We start from the raw sequence: 25125 nt of genomic DNA, 5'->3' as shown, positions 1-25125 counted from the left end.
TCTAGAGAGTCCACAAGCTAAAAATATGATTTTTTGTACAACCAGGGGCCATAATCCATGAAGTTACGTCTTGATACATGCCAATATTGAAAGGAACCAAGATCTTTGGTGTATAAACCTATTTTCAAGTTTCATCAAAATTGGATAAAAATTGAGACCTGTGGAGTGTTCACAAACAAAATGTGTACGGACAGACAGGCGGGCAGACATGAGTGACTACAATATACCTCCATATGAAAAGGTGGGCGTACAAAAAAGCATACAATAAGTATAAGGGCCATAATCCAGGATGTTACTGTCTGACATGTGTCAATGGCAAAAGGAATCAAGATCTTTGGGGCATAAACATACATTTTACGTTTAATCAATATTGGATAAAAATTGTGACCTTTAGAGTGAAACTTTAAATATATGTTTATATCCCAAAGATCTTGGTTCCTTTCGATTTTCAAGCATATCCAATCATAACTTCCTTGATTATAGCCCCTGATAGTGATATCCCATTTTTAGCTTGTGGGACCCTCTAGAGGTCACTAATTTTATTCGATTTTAAAAACCGTTACAACATGACAGTTGTGTTCATGGATTGACTCCATGGATTATGGCCCCTAATTGTATGAAAAACTTGTGTTTTTAATTTGTGGACCCTCTGGACCTGCATATCGTACCATAAGTTCCTGGATTATGATCCATGATGGTACGAAAAATCGTGTTTTTAGTTTGCAGACCCTCTAGACGTCACAATTTTTATTCGGTTTTGATTAAATTAAAAATGTATGTTTACACTTCAAAGATCTCAAACCATAAGCTAACAAGCAGTTGCCATGTTAATCTCATCAATTAATTAGCACCTTAGTGCCAGCTAGTGGTCAGGAGATTAAGATTGTTGATTGAATAATCATCAAAGAAGCCGCCACAGCTGTATGCGTATTCATTTAACATGTGAATTAAAATAAGATTTTGCATGTACAATAGGTCTATTATTATTTTCAGGTACCGTGACGTTATCAAAATATGAGTCGCTATAGAAATGTCAATTTCATAGTCAAGAAATGCTTACGTTCACTTTCGTGCATTCATTAATTAGCACCTTAGTGCCAGCTAGTGGTCAGGAGATTAAGATTGTTGATTGAATAATCATCAAAGAAGCCGCCACAGCTGTATGCGTATTCATTTAACATGTGAATTAAAATAAGATTTTGCATGTACAATAGGTCTATTATTATTTTCAGGTACCGTGACGTTATCAAAATATGAGTCGCTATAGAAATGTCAATTTCATAGTCAAGAAATGCTTACGTTCACTTTCGTGCATTTGGCTTTGATGTAAATATCAACATGATTCAGAGGATACTCAATGGCAGACTCGAGAATCGTTGCATTTCGGCTCGTTGGTCATTCTCATTTTTTCGGCCCATGGTGATAAGAGAATTTTAAACAATAATATCCAAGATGCATTCCTTAATTTACTTTGCATGCCGTATGAAGAAGCGACAGTAAAGTGAATTCATCTATCAATAAAATTCTCTTCGAAAGAAAATTATTGGCCATTTTTTTTTATGTCATTTAAGGCCTATAAATTATTTTTTGAAAGATGATATGAGATATCAGATAATCACTGCTTGGATTAATTATTCGGAGTAAATAATGAGCTGTCGACGGCTTTATCATTGACCCGTGACAGTTGATTAGTAATAGTATTACTCAATGACACACACCCGCTTGTCGATTAATTTACATAATCCGCCACATGGTTTCAATTAACTCTCAACGGCAATCTATATACGATCAGAATTAATTTTTTTTCTGCCAATTATCAGAGTGAATCGCATGTAGGTACCAAAAACGTTATCGCCAAAACCAAATATTCATCGATAATGCCTTGCACGCAGTGTCTGGGCCAATCAGCAAACGAGTTGTGTAGACAGCATGGCAACAGGCGGAGTTTATTTATATTTTTTAGGGGTTTTAAAACTTGATTGTATCCGTTCAAAATCAATTCATCGACAATATTTTGATCATATTTGTAAACTAGAGATGCGCCGCTTTACAACGATGCCAATTATTATGCAAGAGGAACGACCGGTTGTCCCGCTGCGAGCGAAGAAAAATAACTAATTTCGCCGCGAATTTTAAGAAATAGGACAGACTTAAGAATACGGTACTCTTACAAAACGTTCAAATACAGGTGTTTTAAAATGTTTTATTGCTATTTTGATCTTTTGTGTCGGTAGATAGTATATTTATAGACTCATTTGTGTGAAAATCTCAATTTCGATCAAAATCAATATTTTCACTGATTTTGTCTTTTTCTCATTATTGATTCGTGTGCATTTCGACTCATTTAGCTGTGGCCAGTCACATATTTTAAGTTTCATCAAAATCGGATAAAAATTATGACCTCTAATTGGTCCACAACCTTGATATTACATACTTTTTGACAGTTCGAACTCAAACTTCAATACGGTGCAACGGCAATATATTTGAACGGTTTTTAAAATTAAATAAAATTGTGACTTCTAAGAGTGCCCACAAGCTAAAAACGCAATTTTTTATACAATCAGGGGCCATAATCCAGATAGTTACGGTCTGATTTGCGCCAATATCAAAAGGACCTGTAGAGTGACCACAAACAAAATGTGAACGGACGGACAGGGACGACGACAATATACGTCCACATGAAAATGTGGGCGTATAAAAGTTAATTTAAATTTTACTGCCTTTTCATCTGAAGTTCTACACCTTATTGTGGCTTGTGTCATATATGAACAACACTATTGGAAATGTATTGTATAAATATTTACCACATATACTTACAGGTATCTCAATATCATCATGTGGAAAATTGAGCATTTCACGTTGAGGGTCATTATGCAACAAAACTTTGTTTTTGACAATGTATGTTTCATAATCTATGGGTTCTGCCAACTTTGGTCTTGCCTGAAAAAAACAAATGTAATTTAGAAAATCAAATAATTAGATAGAACAAGCCAACAGCGAGTCTGATATCCTCCACCGCAATCCCAAAAATAAATAGATGACACATATTTTTATTAATCGCACATTTATCTTTTAGAAAAGTATCGAGCAAGCCAATCAAACTGATTAGGTATACTTAGTCTATTCAGAAAATGTTCACGATCGAACTCAGTCAAGGTTTTGAAGTACCCGGTAGTGAAACTATACACTAAGTTTCATCACTCTCAACAAGTTAGAATCAAAGTTATCTTGTCCCAAAGCATCAACCAATGAAATTGCTTAGCTCTGCACTGCTTAGCTCGACAATACTATATACCGGAAAACACAGAAAAACACTGGAAAACAACTGGAAAACTACTGGAAAACACTCTAAATAGCGGAAAACACCCTAAATAGGTAACCCGGAGCCTGGTCCTCTGTGTGCGGGGGGTTAGGTTTAAGAATTTGGGGGATAGGTTAAGTCTCCACCATAAGCACTGACCTAGGATGATGACAAATTAGTTTGTGGTATTTCCTAGTTTTATTAATAACAATACATACAATACATTAGATTTATATACAAAGGTAATTTCACTGTTTTTTGGTGTTGGTGGCGCTGATGGTCTTCCTTGGATGGTGCTTCTGGTATTCTGGTATTTTTGTTTCTGAAGAAAAAAAAATAAATTTGAGGCTCTCGGGTGAGAGCCACATTAATGTGTTTCCTACTACGAATTGGATTTTCTAAAATGTGTTTGTTCCACATCACCGGGTTAGCGCTAGGGATTCTTATATCTAGTTGATTTTATTTACAAACGGTTAGGGATAAGATTTAAGTAGTAGTTATTAGCACACTTTCCTTGGTGTATCGGTGAATATCAGGACAGTTTTGGTCGAGGGGCCCAGCCGTGGCGGCTCCCGACCAAAACTGTCCTGATATTCACCGATACACTGAGGAAAGGTGCTAATAAGTTACTTACATCACATTTCTATAGAGTATTGTGAAGCAAAATGTGAAAAATAGTATTTATTATCGAGTCGTTTCAACCGAAAAGTGACAAATACTTTCTGCTCTTTCATTATTTATCCCTTTCTGAGCCTCACGTTACATTTCATGGTAGAATGATTTCGCAGTGGAGAGACGACCTGAGTAGTAATTACACGTGCGTCTTGCTATGATACTCTGAGCGTAAAACAATCACGTGTTTGTTTAGACCACATCGTCAAAACAACTTGTCTATGGCGTAGAGGACTGCGATATTATTAAATGTAGTGTAAAGGAAATGCGAAACGTGGGTCATTCCTGGTGAAAGTATGCATCGACAGATGGTTCTTCTGTTGAAATTTATTTGTAATAAAGTTTATGACTTTCTAGGCGTTTTTTTCATCCTGCTTATTTTCATTGCCTGTGAAGTGTCCAGCAAGAGAACTGCGCCTTCTATCATCACAATTAATTAAAATAATTATTCAATATTCTAATTTATATATTTTGCATATTAATATAAATCAAACCAAATTATGAAATAGATGCCAATTGATATGTATAATAATTGATTTTTGTAATATGTTAATTTAATGTCATTGTATATGTTTTTGAACTGCCATGTAGTTCCCGCCATTTTTTTTGTTACTATGATTTTGACTAGTTGTTTCATGTACATTGTATAGTGCCATCGTTATCAATTGCGATCTGGGTCGGACTAAACGTCCGCTACTTACTGCTTGATAGGTATCTAAAACGGTATAAAAGTATCCATTTATCAGAAATGAACAGTACTCTTTCTGTACATTTCTGATACACGGATACTTTTATGCATGTATTGCAAATAAACAGGACAGTTTTATCAAAGGTTGCCATTGGCAACAAGTAGATGTGGGATGTAATATATGGTTTGTTTTGGGTTAGGGTGGAGACTGGTCTTATTTAATCTAATTTACTGTGCACTAGGATGTCGTTCAGATTTTTATTTTTAGAATATGCAATTTAAGTTTCTGTGTGAAGATTTTCGGGTGATTTTCTTGGAGATCAGTATAGTGTTTTCTGATGATTTTGGATGCACTTGCTGCTGTTGCTCTAAATGGAACTACAAAAGGGGCTATTGCGCTAGCCGTATGAATTTTTCTCTTGTTAGCCTAAATGTTTTAATTTCTTCTGTAGTTTCAAAGTCGCTCGTGGTCTTTTCTATTGGCGTGACAATGAGATCAGAAATGTCATGATTTGGTTGGTTGAAATGAATTTAGACCAGTTTGTCTTTTTTGGTGACTATGTCTGACCGGTGACTGTTAATTCTTTCCCCAAGTGCATTTTGAGTCTCCCCTACATGTATGTATTGTTTGTCACATTGTCTACACGAAATTAGATAAATTATGTTTGAACTACTGCATGAAAGTTGGTCTAATATTGGGAAATGTGTGCCAGATGTTTTGTTATAGAAATGGTCGGATATGTTTATGATTTTGCATGTTTGACATCTCTGATGGCCACAAGTTTTGGTTTTAACTGCTGATTGCATATTATTTGTTCCTTTGGCGGAAAGTTCTCTATAGTGTTGTTTTTTTATACGTCAGAGATAGCGTTTGGAGTATCGCCTTTCTCTTAGTTTGCTAAATACCAGCGTACATGCTGACTCAAAGTCGGTCTTCTGAGTGCATATCCTACGAAAACAGAGAATCTGAGATTTTATGATGCCAGAGAAGGTATGTTTGGGGTGAAAGGAGCTCTTGAACAATAATTGATGTGTATCAGTTTCTTTGAAAAATACTTTAGTTTCCAGTTGGCCTGTGTTTTTGGTGTTGCTACTTTTAAAGACAGTGGTGTCAAGGAAATCTATGCTGTTATGACTTACATTTGTGGTTAATTTGACAGATGGATGATGATTGTTCAGAATGTTGAAAAACGTCCAAAATTCGTCTAGCGTGTACGTCCAGACTATGAAAACGTCATCTAGAAAACATCCATAGAAATCTGGTTTTAATGGGCAGAGCGGTAGAACTTCCCTTTCCCACTCCGCCATGAAGAGATTTGCATAACTCGGGGCAAATCGTTTTCCCATCGCAGTTCCGGAAGACTGAAGGTATACTTGGTCGTTGAAATCATTCCTCCTCAGACAAATGTCGAGCAGTTTGAGGATTTCTTCATCCGGCCTAGATGCTTCTGGGTTCCTAAGAAATGCTTTCCTAACTGCTTCAATACCTGTGTTATTATCGATGTTCGTGTACATGCTCTGTACGTCGATGGATATTAAAATGGTGTTCAGGGACTATTAACTGTTTGATTTTGTGAATAAAATCGTTAGTGTTATTTAGGTAGGATGGGTGTTGGCATGCTAGGGGTAATAAGAAATGGTCTATATATTGTTATACGTTATATGATTCGCTGCCACAGTCTGATGTTATTGGGCGTCCCTTGGGTAATTTATTAGGTATAAACCATTCCGTTGCTGGATTTTTATGTATTTTTGGTAGCGTATAGAGATGTCGTTGTCGACAGTCAGATTTAGCGGGTAGATAATCATATTGTTTTGCTGTTATGTATTCCTTGTCCCGCAATTCATGTAAGATGTTGTTTATTAAGGTTGCAGTGTCCTTAAAGATGGGTTGGTCTAATTTAGTGTAAAGTTTAGGATTATTTAATTGTTTTTCTGCCTCAGAGATATAGTCTGCGCGATTCATTATGACACAACACAAACCTTTGTTGCTTTTCTTAATTATGTTTTTGTCTTTTTTGAGGGTGTTTAATGCTGTTTTAGTTGCTCGGTTGAGATTTGGTTTTTGTGATTGTGGTTGAAGGGATGATATTTGTGTGTTCATTTCGTCGAAAGTTTTTAGAATGGCTGGTGATAATGACTATTTAGGTGGTTTCCATGTGGATTTTTCTGTGAATAATTTTTTACCTCTGCCGGGTTTGTTTCTAAAAGAATAAGTCAACGAAAGTGTTCTTTGGAACGATCGGTTGCCTGGGTGATGGGGTCTATGGATATTATTGTGGGGGTTGGGATGAATTTAAGACCTTTATCAAGAATGTTTATTTCTAGGGGGCTGAGAAGTCTATCGCTCAAATTGACAACTGTCTGTCCTAAAGACGGCTTCTCATTCATTTTCCCTAATCCTAGTTTAAATTCCTCATCCAGCAGTTGATGATCTCTCTGGCAGTGTCAGGGCTCCAGTGGATGGCGTCGTTACCTTTCAGTTCTATTTTGCCCTTGAAGGTTGGTAATGTGGTGGTGTTTGGTGAAGGTGCAGTGGAGATCAATTGGTTGTAGCTGGTGATGTTTTGGTAGGCATCAGATTTTCTTGTCGGAGTCGGGAAGAAGTGAGGATCTGTGTGGCGAAGAGCTTGGTTGTTGGGAAAGCTGCTCTGGTTACCTTCAGTAGATCTAACATCTGCTCGTGTATCTTTAGTCAACTTTCCTCCCTGTTGTTGAGCACGACGTGCATCACTAATTCCTCTGGTACAGGACCCATGTAGTTCTGGAGGATCTGTTTGATGTGGCTGATCTTGGCTCCAGAATAGCTATGGATCTCCCAGTCCCTGAGGAAGGATACAATCCTAGTCAGGTTAGAGGATCCAGTAACCAGGGTCTTTACCATGGCGGGTGGTAGGTACCATAAATCCTTCTCGCTCTTACTTTTGTAGCTGTGAGGTTTCTTTAGGGATAGGTAGAGTGATCGCCTACATCTGGTGGAAGATCTGGTGGAAGATCTGGTGGTGATTCTAGGGTTAGGAATGATGGGCGATCTAGGGGACAGACAGTCGACAAGCACGTTCGGTGGCAATATAGATCCTGAGGAAGTAGGTGAGCCAGACACAACCCGGGGCGAACTGGTTGATCTAGCTGCACGCTTCGAGGGAGTGTTAATGCATGTGCCTTCTCAAGGGGATAATTTTCTCTTGTTGGGTGTGTTTCGTTTTGGTGTGTCCCGGAGAAGGTTGTGTGTAATGTGCATTGGTGATGGGGGAGGGTGCGTGACAGTTTTAGAGACCGTGGACAGTAGGCGATCAAACTCTGTCTTCACACTATTCTGAAGTCGCTTGCCGCAGGACTTCTTGGCCCATGCCAGGGCGTGGCTAGAGTACTTTTGTACAGCAACTTTGGTAAAGTGACGTGACTTCAAGTACTCCAGTTTCTCCGCTAGCATGGCTCGGTAGTGTGTCGACAAGGATGAGGCGACGCCCTTGGCCCATTACAAGTTCAATGTCTCAATGGTAGTGGCTATGGTAGGCGTCTTCATGGCCGCTTGGCCGGCTTCACAAACTTATTCAGGTCTTGGATCTTCCAAGTGAAACTTCTGGTTGGTGTTCCATTCTCCTGGCTCTCCATAATGGTGGTTGGCGCTGGTTTGATTGTTGTTTTGGTTGGCGCTGGTTTGGTTGTCGACTTGGTTGGCACTGGTTTGGTTGTCGACTTGGTTGGTGCCGGTTTGGTTGTCGACTTGGTGCTGGTAGCGGAATCCAGGTGGTGGTTGGTGGAATCCTGGTGGTGGTCGGTGGAATCCTAGTGGTTGGTGGAAGCCTGGTGGTGGTTGGAACTTGTTTCGTAACTGTGGCCATTCCATTGGTAGTTGAGTGGGCGTGGGAAGGAGTGGGCATCTGGAGCGGGGCCTATCCATGTTCCAGAAATGGTGGGGAGGGGAAAAAACTGCTTGTGTGGACATTGTGAAAATGGGACAAGATAAGAAAGCTGTAAAGACGAGATACAGTAGAGATTGAAGAGAAGAGGGGGGGGGGGGAATAAAATGTATATATATATCTATATCCTGTTGTGCAATATTTGTTCACTGTGGTATTTGTTGTATGAAATAGAAAATGTGAGACAAAAAGTAAATTAGCAGAGAGACAAGGTTAGATATTCGACGTATGTGAGCAGATTAATGGAAGAGCTCGTGCTCAAGCGTGTACTGATTTTACAATATGACTGGTAACGTGGCGGAATGCAACTAGAAATATAACAAGTATGAAACAATGGGAAATCGTTTGAACTTTGAGGTTTATTAATTACACAGTATAGTATATTGTGTAATGTCAATTGTTTAATTTAAAACTATTAACAGATATAAAAATAAATACACATAAAAATATACAAAGAGAAAAAAAAACTTACATATAATATAGATGGGTCGTTCCTCGATTATATCGCAATGCACATATCGCGGGTTACCTATTTAGGGTGTTTTCCGGTATTTAGTGCTTTTCCAGTGTTTTCCGGTATTCAGTATAACATGGGGTTTTCCGGTATATAGTATAGCCCGCTTAGCTTTAGCAGAAAATGTTAATCATTGAACTTAGTCAAAACACTCACCTAATGAAGATGCCAAAAGCCCTATAGTTATAAACCAGCGGCTGCCAGGCAGGATACGCCCACATTTTGCAACAGATGGATAGAGAACAAGCTAAATACAAAAGCGATTTTTCAAACAATCAGGGGCCATAATCCAGAAAGTTATGGTCTGAAATGCGCAAATATCAAAAGGGACCAAGATCTTTCGGATATAAAGATATATTTTAAGTTTCATCAATTCAATGGCAATCTCTAGCGTCTGGTTATTCAAGTCAACACCGATAGTATTTATTGCACATGCTCTCCAGATAAAAATATTGCCTCACCATTTGACATGACTCGTGGAATATGTCTAGCCTCCTTCTTCAAGTCCCTTGTTACAAATGGCCCTGAAACGCATAATGGTACACGATTCATGTACCAATGGTAAAATGTTTATTTTGTCATGAATATTGGACATCAGAAGCCCATCTTTTCCCGGTAAGATCACAACATCAATGTTGATTCAAATTGACAAATAATTTGTGTTTTCAATGTCAAAGACTTTGGATGATACTGAGTGAGACTTAGCTACTTTAAGATCATCACTAACAACTATAGTTGTTCTCATAGATACTTTGTCTTTGGTCAATGTAATACATCTTGAAATATAATGACTGTTTTACTTTTACTCATGGAAGATGCCAAAAGTCCTATAGTTATAAACCAGCGGCTGCCAGGCAGGATACGCCCACATTTTGCAAGAGATGGATAGAGAACAAGCTAAATACAAAAGCGATTTTTCGAACAATTAGGGGCCATAATCCAGAAAGTTTTGGTCTGAAATACGCAAATATCAAAAGGGAACAAGATCTTTCGGATATAAAGATATATTTTAAGTTTCATCAAAATTGGATAAAAATTGTGACATCTAGATGGTCCACAACCTTCGTATTACATACATTTACACAATTTGCGAACAAAGAGCGGCCATTTTGTCGTGCAGTTTCATTTCGATTTTCCCGAAATATGAATTCAACCTGGAAATGGTGATATATTTAAACGTTTTTTAAAATTTGATAAAAAATTGTGACCTCTAGAAAATCCACAAGCTAAAAATTTATTTTTCATAAAATCTGGAGCCATTATTCAGGAAGTTACGATCCGATATGCGCGAATATCAAAGGCAACCAAAAACTTTGGGTTATAAACATGAATGTTAAGTTTCATCAAAATCATCTCAAAATTGTGACCTCTAGAGGGTCCACAACCTATATACCAGATGTTTACACCAGCGATGGGATATCAAAATTTTTCTTGTCCGATTTTTTTTCCCGAAAATAAAGGGACATAACTCTTGTCGTTATTTAAGCAGTTGCTTTCAAACGACAATTAAGAATCGCGTGTCAACAAAATATTCAAATTCATACGTAATAAAAACCAGCGGCTGCCAGGCAGGATATGCCCACATATTGCAAGAGATGGATAGAGAACAAGCTAAAAACAAACAGGACTTTTTGTACAATCAGGGGCAATAATCCAGAAAGTTATGGCCTGACATGTGCAAATATCAAAAGGGACAGAGATCTTTGGGATACAAAGATATGTTTTAGGTTTCACCAAAATTGGATAAAAATTGTGACCTCTAGAGGGTCCACAACCTTCGTATTACACACTTCTACACAATTTGCATACAAAGAGTGGCCATTTTGTCGGGCAGTTTCATTTTGATTTTCCCGAAATACGAATTTAACCTTCATTATGGCAGAATGGTGATGTATTTAAAAATCTGCAAGTTAAAAATGCAATTTTTCAAACAATCAGGGGCCATAATCCAGGAAGTTAAGTTCGGGTATCCGCGATTATCAAAAGGAACCAAGATCTTAGTGTGTAATTGTGATATATTCAAACGATTTTTTAAATCGGATAAAAATTGTGACCTCTGTGGGGTCCACAAGCTAAAAACGTGATTTTTTGTACAATCAGGGGCCATAATTCAGGAAGTTATGGTCCGATATGCGCAAATATCTAAAGGAACTGAGATCTGTGGATTATAAACATGCATTTCAAGTTTCATCAAAATCAGATGAAAATTGTGACCTCCAGAGGGTCCACAACTCTGATACACAATATTTTGACACTATTTGCGAACGAAGGGCGGCCATTTTGTCCGTCAGTTTCGGTCCGACTTTTACGAAATTCGATCTCAACCATCCTTAGGGCATAACGGTGATATATTGTAACCTTTTTTTTTAATCGGCTAAAAATTGTGACCTCTACGGGGTCCACAAGCTAAAAACATGATTTTTCATACAATCAGAGGCCATAATTCAGGAAGTAATGGTCCGATATGCGCAAATATCTAAAGGAACCGAGATCTGTGGGTTATAAAAATGCATTTCAAGTTTCATCGAAATCAGATGAAAATTGTCACCTCCAGAGGGTCCGCAACTCTGATACACAATATTTTGACACTATTTGCGAACGAGGGGTGGCAATTTTGTCTGTCAGTTTCGGTCCCATTTTTACGAAATTCGAACTCAACCATCCTTAGGGTTTAACTGTGATATATTGTAACGTTTTTTTAAATCGGATAAAAATTGTGACCTCTACAGGGTCCACAAGCTAAAAACATGATTTTTCGTACAATCAGGGGCCATTATTCAGGAAGTTATTTTCCGATATGCGCAAATATCGAAAGGAACCGAGATCTGTGGGTTATTAACATACATGTCTAGTTTAAACCAAATCGGATAAAAATTGTGACCTCTACAGTGTTCACAAGCTTAAAATGTAATTTTTCGTACAATCGGAGGCCATAATCCATGAAGTTACAGTCCGATACATGCCAATATCCAAAGGAACTGAGATCTTAGTGTGATAAACCTATATTTCAAGTTTCATTGAAATCGGATAAAAATTGTGACCTGTAGACTCTTCACAAACAATTGTGGACGTTCGGACGGACAGGGGCGACGACAATATACGTCCACATGAAAATGTGGTCGTATAAAAAATAGGTGCACCTCGATATTCTTCATGTTTAATTCCCGTACGGTATTCACATCTATGTCAATAATATTCCTACAAAATTACATCACATCACTACTGCCGATCCGTACCTGTTTCAAATTCCCCCAAAATTACCGTATTTGTCAGGTCATAAGTCGATATATTTTTCAGCAAAGTCCAGCATTCGTCTTATACTCTGTTTCGATTGATTTACAGAAGGTAAAAAAATAACATCCCGAAATTTATTTGACAGTAAACCGTAGTAAACGTCGCTCTAATACAACGGGTGAGTGACACCAACTGCTAAACAATCGCATTCGACTCTAGCATGCGCTACCGTCTAAAACAATTAAGTACAATGTACTTACGTTATTCCAATTGAAATATTCGTCCACATTTCTTAGCGTATTTATTTATTTATTTAAAAACATAACCCCCATTCAAAATATGATGATAAATCCGACAATATTCTATCAAAATAGAATCTTTTCTCCGACATCAGGTGTATTAGATTCGGCACGTTTACATCTCTTAATTCCACATGTCTCGTAAGATTCCTACTTTCATTTCAGTATACTGTACTATAACCGCCATGGGTGTGTGTGAAATAGTTTATTTAACTTCGCCTTCCACAGACATGTTATCGGATACAATGTATATTGATTTGGGGTGTTATATACTTATATACTATTAGGATATGTGACATATATGACTAATTTCAAATGTTATCGGCCGACATCAAGGAGATTAAAACGGGAGACAATGGAGAAATGACGGGTTAATCACGTAAATTAAGTTTATAATCACTCTTATTGGACTGATATATAGTCCGACAAAGGAGAAGCAATGACTTCTGTTCAGGATTGAATTGATGAATTGTCTGACAAAGAATTAAATCAGTCAGTCAAGGCAGATTAAGTAGTTAATCACGGTAGGTTTATAGACGGTATAACACAATAAATACGTCGATCACTTAATTACCTAATCAATCCAGCCTATTATCAACGATAATCGGGTTGAGTGGTAGTTAAACACTCAGTACACTATATTAATTTTGGAATTTTGAATATTATTCACCATGTCTTGATGTCCGATTGGGCATATTCCTGGCCGGACAATTTCGTTCATTTGGAAAATAGCGTCCGGAATATAGGGGCGAAATCCCATCACTGGTTTACACTATCAGCATATGAGTAGTGTCCATTTTGTCTGGCAGTTTTGGTCTGATATTCACGGAATTCAAGCTCAACCATCATTTCGGTGTAACGGTGATATACTCGAACGTTATTTTAAATCGGATAATAATTGTGACCTCTAGAGGGACCACAAGCTAAAAATGCAATTTTTCGTACAATCGGGGGCCATAATTCAGGAAGTTACAATCTGATATGCGCGAATATCGAAAACAACGAAGATCTTTGGGTTATTAACATGCATTTCAAGTTTCAACAAAATCGGCTCATAATTGTGACCTCTTAGAGGGTCCACAACCTTGATATACCATATTTTTAACCTATTTGTGTAGGAGGGGCAGCCATATTGTATACTATTCAAAAAAAGTAGGGGATATTTGATTTTTAAGTGTTATTAAAGTCACCTAATGAAACTGACGAAGAAACAAATGACAAAATGAAATGAAGTTCACATTCATCGATTTATTCCAAATGATCGTTAGACTAAGTAAGGCACAGACTGACCATTATAAGGGTAAAATGATACCCGGGGTCAAACAGCAAAGTTACCACAGCATCACAACCAAGTCAGTAACGGGTAAATCCTCCTCTGTTTGCCAAACAAGCATTGATCCGACGTGGCATACTCCTAATGAGACGTCTAAGGTCATTTTGGTCCAGATTGTCCCATTCCTGTTGCAACGCAGCAGCAAGTTCTTGGACATTGGCAGGACGTTGTTGACGTTGACGTAACCTCTGTCCAAGCATGTCCCAGACATGCTCGATGGGGGAGAGGTCGGGACTCAGTGCTGGCCAAGGTAATGTGGTGATGTTCTGTTGTTGGAGGTAACCTGTAACGATCCTGGCCCTGTGACATCTTACGTTGTCATCCTGGAAGATGAAACGGCGGCCATGACGTCGTGCGAACGGCACAACATGGACTGCCAAGATGTTGTCCCGGTAGTACTGGCCTGTAACACGCCCTGCAACAACATGTAAAGCCGTTCTTCCAGCAACAGTGATGCCTCCCCACACCATAACAGAACCACCCCCAAATCGATCATGTCTCATGACGTTAACGTCTTGGAAGCGCTCGTTTCGACGACGCCACACCCTCCTACGTCTGTCCAAAAAATCAACAGTGAACCTTGACTCATCTGAAAACATCACATTGCTCCAGCGTCGATTATCCCAGTGTTGACGATCCCTACACCAACGACGTCTTGCCTGAATGTGATGATCTCTCAAACAAGGGATCAGGCGAGGACGTCGGGCGCGAAGGTGACACCTATGCAGTCGATTCCGAATCGTCTGGCCACTCACTCTCACACCAGTGTCTGTTTGAAGACGAGCGCTGATCTGATTTGCTGTGATGACACGATTTCTCAAGGCCAAGGTACGGATAAATTGATCCTGGGCTTGAGTTGTCGCCCTTGGTCGACCTGAGCGTGGTCTGTCCTGTACAGATTGTGTATCACGGTATCTGGACCATAGCCTGCTTATGACAGACTGAGAAACATTCATCGTCCGCGCCACAACCGCCTGTATTGTGCCGATCTGTAGCATGCCAAGGGCACGTAACCTTTCATTTTGAGTAAGCCGACGCATATCAAAATTTGTTTTCTAGTCACTAAAACAATTAAACTGATGTTTCCATCCTGGAATTCAATGCCACAATGACTGTAACATTCAAAGTCAGAGTCGTGCAAATCTTGGGTTGGACCCCCATGATGATCCCAAGCATCACCTGCATCCCATGCGGTAGCTATTGGTGCGTTTGGGCGTCACATGTAACTGGAAATGTTTCTTCTGTTAGGTTCTATAGTGACTTTTTTCGTAGTCATTTGCATATTTTAGTATTATGCCCCCAAAATCAAATATCCCCTACTTTTTTTGAATAGTATATGTCAGTTTTCGTCCGATTTTCACGAAATTCGAACTCAACCAACATTACGGTGTAATGTTGATACACAAGAATATTTTTTTTTAAATCAGATAATAATTTGATCCGATACATGCCAATATCGAAAACAACCAAGATCTTTTGGAGATAAAGCAGCCAAAATGTCCCACATTTGGTCACATGGAAGATTTCTATACAGTAATATGTGTGAATCTAGTCTCGCAATAGTCTATTTGAGTATTAGTCTAGTCAAAATAATGAAAGACCTACCACAAATTCCTTTAGAAGGGCTTTTGATACCAACTTGTAGATGACCTTTCCCTGTACATCATACCGAAAATCCACTGAAATCCAATGGCGTGGTTCCCCCTTGTCACTGGTGCAGGACAGAAGGCCTTGGACAACAAATACTCATTCGGATGAAACGTAAAAGAATCCTTCGCAGTTGGAATTTGATATAGCACCGGTCCCGGTCACACTTTCCCTCATAGGACACTTATTAATTAATCGCACATTTATTTTTTTCAAAAGTATCGAGCAATCAAATTGATTATCAACTATACACTAAGTTACATCACTCTCTATCAGATAGAATCAAAGTTATCTTGTCCCAAAGCATTGACCAATGAAATTGCTTAGCTCTGTTTAGCTTTAGCTCGAAATGTTTATCACTGAACTCAAGTTAAAACATTCAACATCAAGTTTAAACATTCTACCTCAATTAAAAGCAGAGTTGTTATGTTCTAAAGTCTTGACCAATCAAATTGCTTATCGATCCTTAGCCTAAGCTGAAAATTCTCATCATCAAACTTAGTCAAGGTAATGATATAATGAATCTATACTCAGAGTTTCATCACTCTCACTTAATTAAAACCAAAGTTATTGGCTCTAAAGCATCAACCAATCAGATTGCTTATCTCTGCTTACCCTAAGCAGAAAATGCTCGTCTTCGAACTTCATCAAGGCATTTGCCTAATAAACACCCACACCAAGTTTGAACGTTCTAGCTCAATTAGAAGGAGAGTTATTGTGTTCCAAAGTCTCAGCTAATCAAATTGCTTATCGCTCTGCTTACCCTGAGCAGAAAATGCTTATTATCGAACTTAGTCAAGGTAATGATGTAATGAAACTATACACCAAGTTTCATCACTCTCACTTAATTAGAACTAAAGTTATCGTGTCCCAAAGCATCAACCAATCAAATTACTTATCTCTGCTTCTGAGCAGAAAATGCTCATCTTCGAACTCCATCAGACATTTGCCTAATAAACACCTACACCAAGTTTGAACTTTCTAGCTCAATTAGAAGGAGGGTTATTGTGTTCCAAAGTCTTGGCCAATCAAATTGTTTATCGCTCTGCTTACCCTGAGCAGAAAATGTTCATTATCAAACTAAGTCAAGGTTATGATGTAATGAAAGGCGGGGGACAAAAAAAACTATTGGAAGACGACGGATGTATCAAATTGCTTGTTCCTTTATTTGATATGTATACTTGGTTTAATGGAGTATCAATTGCATTGGCTTTCGCGCGTCTCTGAATTATTAAAATTCAAATATATCCATTGATGCGTAACAGATTGTGTAAAGGTATCTTGTATTATTAATATAGCGGGGAATGCTCACTAGTCCAAGGGTTCATTAGTCCACCGATATCTATTATAGGAGTTAGGTTAGGGTTAAGGTGCACTAGCCCACAGGTTCATTAGTCCACCAATATCTATTATCAGGGTTAGGGTTCTGATTATTTTTTTGATACCCATATTTATAGTATTTCTTAGAGCGGCGGAAAGCGAGGCTAAGACTTGAATATACCAGTGCTCTGGTTACCACTATGCACACATCTTGTCAAAACTACAAACAGTGATAACTTGGCTCAGATTGAAGTAATTTGAATTAAATTTTCAATATTTTCATTTTACATTATCTATTTTTGAGCTATTATAGCAAGAATGGCCAGCTCTTTATCTAAATCTTACATAATGTATCTTTAAAAAATAGATAATGAAAAGGGAATATGTTGAAAATGTCAGTCAAATTACTTCATTCTAAGAGGAGTTAGTCTCAATTGTCTTTTTTAAATTAAATCATAAATCTGTTGAAAATCAAAACCATCTGAAGTTCTAGAGAGTTGATCATGGGCCTGGTATGTAAATAAATTATTTATAAAACATTTGAGGTCAAAGGAAAGATCTGCAATAGGCAAATTTAGCTCTTAAATGAGAGAAAGAGAGAGACAGAGAGAGATAGAGAGATCTCGTATTACCATACCCCTGGGGACATATGCACAGCGTAAGACCAACACTCTTCGGACAAGGTCTCGCTACGGGGACATTTCGGTGTCCCCACGTCAACGGTTGTCTAAATCGTCTCAGAAATTGCCATAACGAATTTATTTTCAATCTCCGTAAATGTCCCCATAACAATCTGAGATAACATATTTTTTCAACCAATCTGCCTTCAAGTCAATTTTGCAGTCAGAGTTGTTCATCATTTGTGTCTGGATAATGTTACTAATGATGGCGTGACCATCATTATCCAATCATTGCTTAGTACTGTAGTCGTGGATTTCCAACATACTAAGCAAACAACTATTAGCTCTGGAAAATCAAATAATTATTGAGCATGCGCTCTCAATCAATAATATTTAGTTAAGTCTCATGTGGAAAACTGTTTTATTACGGTAGGTCTTAATTTAATATTTTTAAATGCTTTGTAAGGATTATCACACGTTTATAGAGAAGTAAATGGTGTGTAGGAATGGGTAAAAGGAGTACAATAGATACGAGAACGTAACTAAAAACGCTGAGATATACTGATGTGCTTGTTTTTAGCTACGATTGGATGCCCTTAGTTCCAAGAGGCAAATTCAATTTCTTTATTAATGTATGTACCATCTTAAAAATAAGTTAATTTTATACTATTAGTACTTATTACACATACGCACTCCAATCTACTGAAACAACATTTATTTATTAGCAAATATTGACAATAAAGTAAATCAAGCGTTGTTTTTATCAAAATTGATTCGGACGTTCATAATTACGGCGTATTACTACTGCGCAACTCTGATCAGATTAGTACTTTGATTGGTTATTGCACACGAGGTCCCGCCTTTATGTGTTACAGACGTAAATTTAAAATGTCGGAAATGTCGCTTTGTTTTAAAAAGAGGGGATTTGTACACGTTTCAGGTAGGATTATATGCTTAATTGTAGTTGGGTGTGGCAGAAATATTATAAGTAACAATAATCAATCGTTGTTTTGATTAAAAATATTGTCAATTTTGTTTACAAATGCAGGGTGCGAATCGTTCCCACATGTGCTACGTTGAAGGTAATAGCATCATCCCTTATCTCGATACACGGAGGATTGAGAGATAAGGTTTGTTATCTAGGAGTACAAATGTTTGAACCAGGCAGTCTAGTTGGAAACCGGTCAAGGTTATCTTGACATTTGACTTGTCGTCATATTGACAACCATTATATTTTTTAATGGCTTACCAGCAAGTTCCTGTTGTTTTGCCTGTTCAATAACACATTAAAAACGGTTAGTGGAATACCGTTTCATGGTTAGATATATCAAAAATCGACACTATAGGTTTGAGTCAAGCTCAATTGTCAATGTAAACAACGTCAATTTCCAATGACAGTCGAATTATGTCACTACTTTTATGTAAAGACCTACGCTAAACAAATGCCATTTTAAAGAAGCCATTTAGACTAAATCCTTGTAAGAAACGTACGATATATAATACAATTGTTCCATCTTTCTAAACACAAACAAGTAGTTTATATGAACAAAAAGTAAAATGTAAGAAAGGCCTTAGGCCTACTTTTATACCCTTCCAGAATGAAATGATTATTACCCTATAACACACCACACTTTTTTAAAGTTTTGTTTTATGAATAATATTCTCTTCAGTGTTTGCCTTCTATAGGCTAGTACAGTCCTTGAGATAACCCAATGTCTTTAGTATTAGTAGGAAATGTGAGATATGTTCCCCACAACCACAACTCTTCCATAAATATTAAATGAGAGAACCCAACGTCTTGAGTAGAGTAGGATATGTGAGATTTATGCCCACAACCACATCTCTGCTATATTATTCTTTTCGAAAGCCGAGAAGGCTCATCTGGATTTTCCAGCGAGGTCCCCCCTTGTAGGCTGTGATTTAGCCCCGAAAATCGATTCATCTCGTCCCAGCAAATTCCGGGTGAAAATTTGACGCTTTGTTACATAATTTAACACGTAGGCTGTCACTGTCGCATACATTTCTGTTCCGATGCATTGCACAATACGTCTTGCACTCGAATTACATCTCGAACTATATTTGTCAAGTGTAGCCATAATCGGGTGAAAAAATCAAATTCTAAGCCAATCAGAAACCATAAAAGCAAAGATCGTCATAGGTCAAGGGTCAATAGCCATAAATAGACCAGTGAATACCTTTTATGAGACGGAACACGTTGGATTGTTTACATTTGTCTGAGAGAATTTCTCTGCAAATATGCCGGGATTACTGGATAATACCACCTGTTAAATGTTGCATTGACACGGTAAAGACGACTTACCCCTAATCTGTGGCATAAATATGGCCAATAATTGGGAAATAGCACCAATGATTGAATGAATCTTTTATTTTCTGGAAACAAGTATTTCTTCAAAACTATTTCAGTGAATGAAACAATATCCAAGAGAAATATATACTTAATACAGATGAAAACGATTTTGGCATGCTTGAAATTCTAGTTCGGTCTTATAATTATATATAATGTTAAGAAAAAACAAAAATAATAATACCATGTGATCTGATCGATACAATTAATAATAATTCACCTTCATTAATTTTACTAGTTTTATAAAAAAGAAAACAATAGACATATTATAAGAGTATAGAGAGAGAGAAATGGGGTTTAACTTCCACTCGACACAAACTAGGTAATTTTGGTTCAATTTTATTCCAATAATTCGCTTGCGTGTAGTGGTCTTTAGCAGTGGGAGGAAACCGGAGGACCCGGAGAAAACCCATGAGGTTGGACAGGCAACCCTTCTCCTTGTCAAGTACAACCATGGAATCTAAACCACGCCAGTGGACTCAATGACAGACCTTATGATACAGCGCGCATATGCTACCCATTCGGCTACCCAACCCCCTATAAGAGAGTATAAGATTACATTTATTTAAAGAAAGAAATTAAAAAAAATAAACAAATGCAAATACATAAATTTCCTCGTACACAACAATACCATGCACCACTAGTATTAATGAAAAATGTATATAACAATAATAATAACATCATCATTTTTTAAAGTGTATTAAGGTTCTTATATTCACAGAATACATGTATTTACACAGAGATCAGGTCTTGTGCCCATATACACTGTACAAAATTGAAAGATATATACCAACCAGTAAATAAAAGTACATATAAGAGAAAAAGAAACAGTAATTACCTAAGTAAAAAGGTTCTAGTAAAATGAATTAGAAATGAAATGGTCTAATGAAGATGGGCATATACGCCATACAGTGTGCTATAAGGCAAATTTTGCCTGGGCACAGCACTATGGCCTACGTTTATATCAAATTACAACTGCCAAGGGATCTTTTTACGTGCACACCAATGTATACACGGGACCTCGACTAGACTGCTGTCCTCGTGCCTTGTCAGCCCCTCCACCTGCACCACAGACAAGGGAAAACCGTCGGAAATGAATTAGAATAAAAAAAGTAAAATAAAAACATATAGTAAGCATAAAGTGACAAAATATAATATGAAAATTTATTGACATGTACAGTACATTTAAGTAAAACATATTTAAAATATGTAATATTTAAAAACCGCTTACAAAAATACATGTATACAGGTGTAGGCCTACTCACATAATTTCATCAATATCATCATCACTATTAAAATCAATGTCACTGTCAACATATGTTTGGCTGTCACTTTTATATTCAAACAATATACACAAAACCATACAAGAAAGTTTTCACTTGTAAGAAGTACATCTATTACTGATCTATCTGCAAAAGTGTAATGCAGCTTGATTTACATTCACATTGAAAATTTTGTTTGGTGCTTGATCTCTAGTCACCCTAACCCTGTCATTTGTTCAATAGAGTTTAACAAGAGGGGTTTAAATTTCCACAGCTACAATCAGGCTACAATATGCCCCCTTTTTAACTGGTGATGCAAGGGCAGAAATAATTCTTCATACATATTTTTTTCAAACAAAGTAAGTGCACTTGTACCAACTCATCTATTTCGGTTCTAATTTTCTCCATAACATGGGGGTTGGATGGCCGAATTGTTAGCATGTGCGCACTGTATCATAAAGCCTGTCATTGAGTCAACAGGCGTGGTTTCGAATCCCTGGTTGTATGTGACAAGGAGTAGGGTTGTCTGTCCAACCTCGTGGGTTTTCTCTGGGTCCTCCCGTTTCCTCTCACTGTTAAAGACCCCTACGCGCAAGCGAATTATTGAAATAAAAAAAATCAAACCATGTTAGTCCCAAAATGACCTAGTTTTTGTCGAGTGGACGTTAAACCCCATTTCTCTCTCTCCATAACAACTTGGGTATGAGTACTGCACATTGTATTTCACCTCAATAATGGTGACACAGTCTTAACCATAGTGGTCTTTCTGTCTTTGACTGAGTGGACTTCTCTATTGGTCTGAGTGGTCTTGGGCGGAGTAGTCCTTGGTCTGGGTTGTCATGCATTTAGGAGAATATCTTCATCAGCTTGCATTTGCAAGAAAATGGGGAAAATGTTAAGATATGAAACGATCCCCTTAAACAAATTAACCAGGCCTATTATTTTATTCTCTTTTTTTTTTTTTTTTGCTGCTTGTTTCTAAACATCACTTTCTTCAACAATTTAGGAATCGTGATAATGTTTCATACACAGTTTTGTTAACGTTGGTAACGTGGAATGTGAGAAGTAGTAAGTAGCCTCTACCATACCCCAGTGAGAGTTTTGTCTTCACATTCCTGCCTGGAGTTCTGATTCAGTTTTGTCCAGCAAATCGGCATTTGTCTCCGGCACATTTCCATCTAATTTGATCCACTGGATAGCACATACCTTAAATTTTTCCCAGCTTGTCGCAGTGAACGGTTTTAGCTCAGTGTTTTAACAAAATGTACACGAAGTACGCAGTTTTACTTGAGCTATCCTTCCGCCATGTACCGTTAATAACAAAACGTAAACAAATAGCAGGTGAAACGATCCCCTTAAACAAATTAACCAGGCCTATTATTTTATTCTCTTTTTTTTTTTTTTTTGCTGCTTGTTTCTAAACATCACTTTCTTCAACAATTTAGGAATCGTGATAATGTTTCATACACAGTTTTGTTAACGTTGGTAACGTGGAATGTGAGAAGTAGTAAGTAGCCTCTACCATACCCCAGTGAGAGTTTTGTCTTCACATTCCTGCCTGGAGTTCTGATTCAGTTTTGTCCAGCAAATCGGCATTTGTCTCCGGCACATTTCCATCTAATTTGATCCACTGGATAGCACATACCTTAAATTTTTCCCAGCTTGTCGCAGTGAACGGTTTTAGCTCAGTGTTTTAACAAAATGTACACGAAGTACGCAGTTTTACTTGAGCTATCCTTCCGCCATGTACCGTTAATAACAAAACGTAAACAAATAGCAGGTGACCTTTCACCTAATGACCTGTTGAACTTTTCGTGGTGTATGTTTGATTGGCCAATTATGTCACGTGATCTGCTTAAACCGAGTCACCGCGAAATTCAAATACCATTGCACATTGACAAGTAAGTCCATATTTAATTTACGTTTTTTATCAAACGTCAAAGAATTGATAAAAGAAAAGTTGTGTAACAATACAAAGTAATACTAGAAGAATTTTTTTTTCACCCGAAAGTGGTCGGGACGGAGAAACAGAAGCATGCTAGCTAGAAATTTCACACCACGGCCTATTGTCAGTGGTGCAAGACAGAGGGCCTGGCATGGAACAACATAATGTAGTCTTTCAGTTAGGATGAAACCCGAGGTCCCGTGTACACAACGGCCTTATAGGACACAGATTGGCGTATGCCCATCTTAATTAGTCCAGTATGTGCAGAAAGGTAGGACGTTGAAACTCATTTCATTTCATTTCAAAATTTTATTCTTTCATTTTAATTTTAGTATCGTTTTGGTTGAAGTTCTGGGTTAAAAAAAAAAACAGCGCCTGCCTGGCAGGATACGCCCACATTTTCGAGAGATGGATAGAGAACAAGCTAAAAAGAAATTGATTTTTCCTAAAATCAAGGGCCATAATTCAGGAAATTACAATTTGATAGTTCTGGGTGTTTTGGGGAAAAACTTGATTTCTCCGTCCAGTATCAATGGATTAAACGAATTAAACTTTTGTTGAGTGGCCCGAGGAATGGACTGTCGAATGATGCCCAATTTATACGGATATTGTTACCAAGCAGCAAAATATGACAAGCAGAAAATCAAGTATTTTCTGATTTGGAGCGTTTTTTGGACGCCTGTATCTCGAAATCTTAACCGCAACTTTTTTTTTTAACTTTCTCTATCGAGAGTCCATTCGATAGTCTTGTGAATTATGCCATCCAATAAGACTTTGAAATGTCTGGAATACGATAAAAAAGGGACTGAAAATCGAAAAATCGTGAAATTTTGCAAAATGCTCTATTACTTTATTATTTAAACAAATTTTTACAAAAAGATTACAGATTCGGATAGCTGACCTAATTACGATTCTAACGATGTGTAATATGTATTGAGTTATTGAAATTTAATTTTCGATATTTTGACAATTTTGCATTTTTTGCACCTTTGAACATAGGATTTCTCAGGGTCATTTTATCTGATCAGATAATGTAATATATCATTACAGAGCCCTGCCGCTATTTAATTGCCCAAACTGGTTATTAAAACTATTCCGACAATAATCTCTATACCGGAAGTATTCAAAAAATGTAAAAAAAAGGTTAAAAAATTGTCGCTCTTGTGAAAAGCTGGATTTCTCGGTCAGATGTTAGCGGACCAAAAGAAGTAAAGTGTCTTTGGATAGCCCCATTAATGGACTATTATATGGCATCTCAATGGTACGATTTCGATGGTTAGAAAATAAATTGTGGTACGCCGAAAATCTAGTATTTTCCGTTTTTGGAGCCTTTTTAGACGTCTTTTTCTCGAAAACGACAACTCTGATTTTTCTGAAACTTTTTTAACGCAGAATCCTATAGGTGGGCTATGGCGTGAGTCCAACAATAAAAGCATTGAAACAACATAAGTTGTCCAAAAAGAGCCTCAATCTTGGAAAAAAGTTGAAAAATCCTTAAATTACTGAAAATGATCTTCTAATTTTCTTTCTTTGGAAAACAGCTGAATGGATTATTCTGAAACTTCTTGTACAGAAGATAAGGTAACCAAACAACTTGTTAAAGCTATCCCGACAGTGATTAAAAAACCGGAAGTAATCGAAAAAATTTCCGATATTTTGAGAAAAAAAAAAACGTAAAAAGTAAAAAAATGGCGATCTTGCGAAAAAAAGTGATTACTACGTCAGATTTCACCGAATCAAAACAACTAAAGTGTCATCGGATAGTTCGAACAATGGACGATCTTATGACATCTAAATGGTAAAAATTCGCGAGATAGGCAATAAATAATAGATTTTTTGAGAAAAAAAAACCGTAAAAATTAAAAAAATGGAGATCTTGCGAAAAAAGTGATTACTACGCCAGATTTCACCGAATCAAAACAACTAAAGTGTCATTGGATAGTTCGAACAATGGACAATCTTATGAGATCTAAATGGTAAAAACGCTGAAAATCTATTATTT

At 37.3% G+C, this 25125-nt stretch overlaps 1 long non-coding RNA gene across 2 annotated transcripts in view; it reads right to left on the bottom strand.

Annotated features, from left to right (window-relative positions):
- The window catches only part of LOC130013671 (uncharacterized), a 91269-nt gene that overhangs the window by 46964 nt on the left and 19180 nt on the right, over window positions 1-25125 (bottom strand). For both annotated transcript variants that reach the window (XR_008788884.1, XR_008788883.1), the window contains exon 2: window positions 2818-2940. This is a non-coding gene — a long non-coding RNA (uncharacterized LOC130013671). The remainder of the gene's footprint in view (window positions 1-2817; window positions 2941-25125) is intronic.

This window comes from Patella vulgata, chromosome 1, assembly GCF_932274485.2.
Source record: "Patella vulgata chromosome 1, xgPatVulg1.2, whole genome shotgun sequence".
Lineage (NCBI taxonomy): Eukaryota > Metazoa > Mollusca > Gastropoda > Patellidae > Patella > Patella vulgata.
This window is presented reverse-complemented; position numbering and strand designations above follow the sequence as displayed.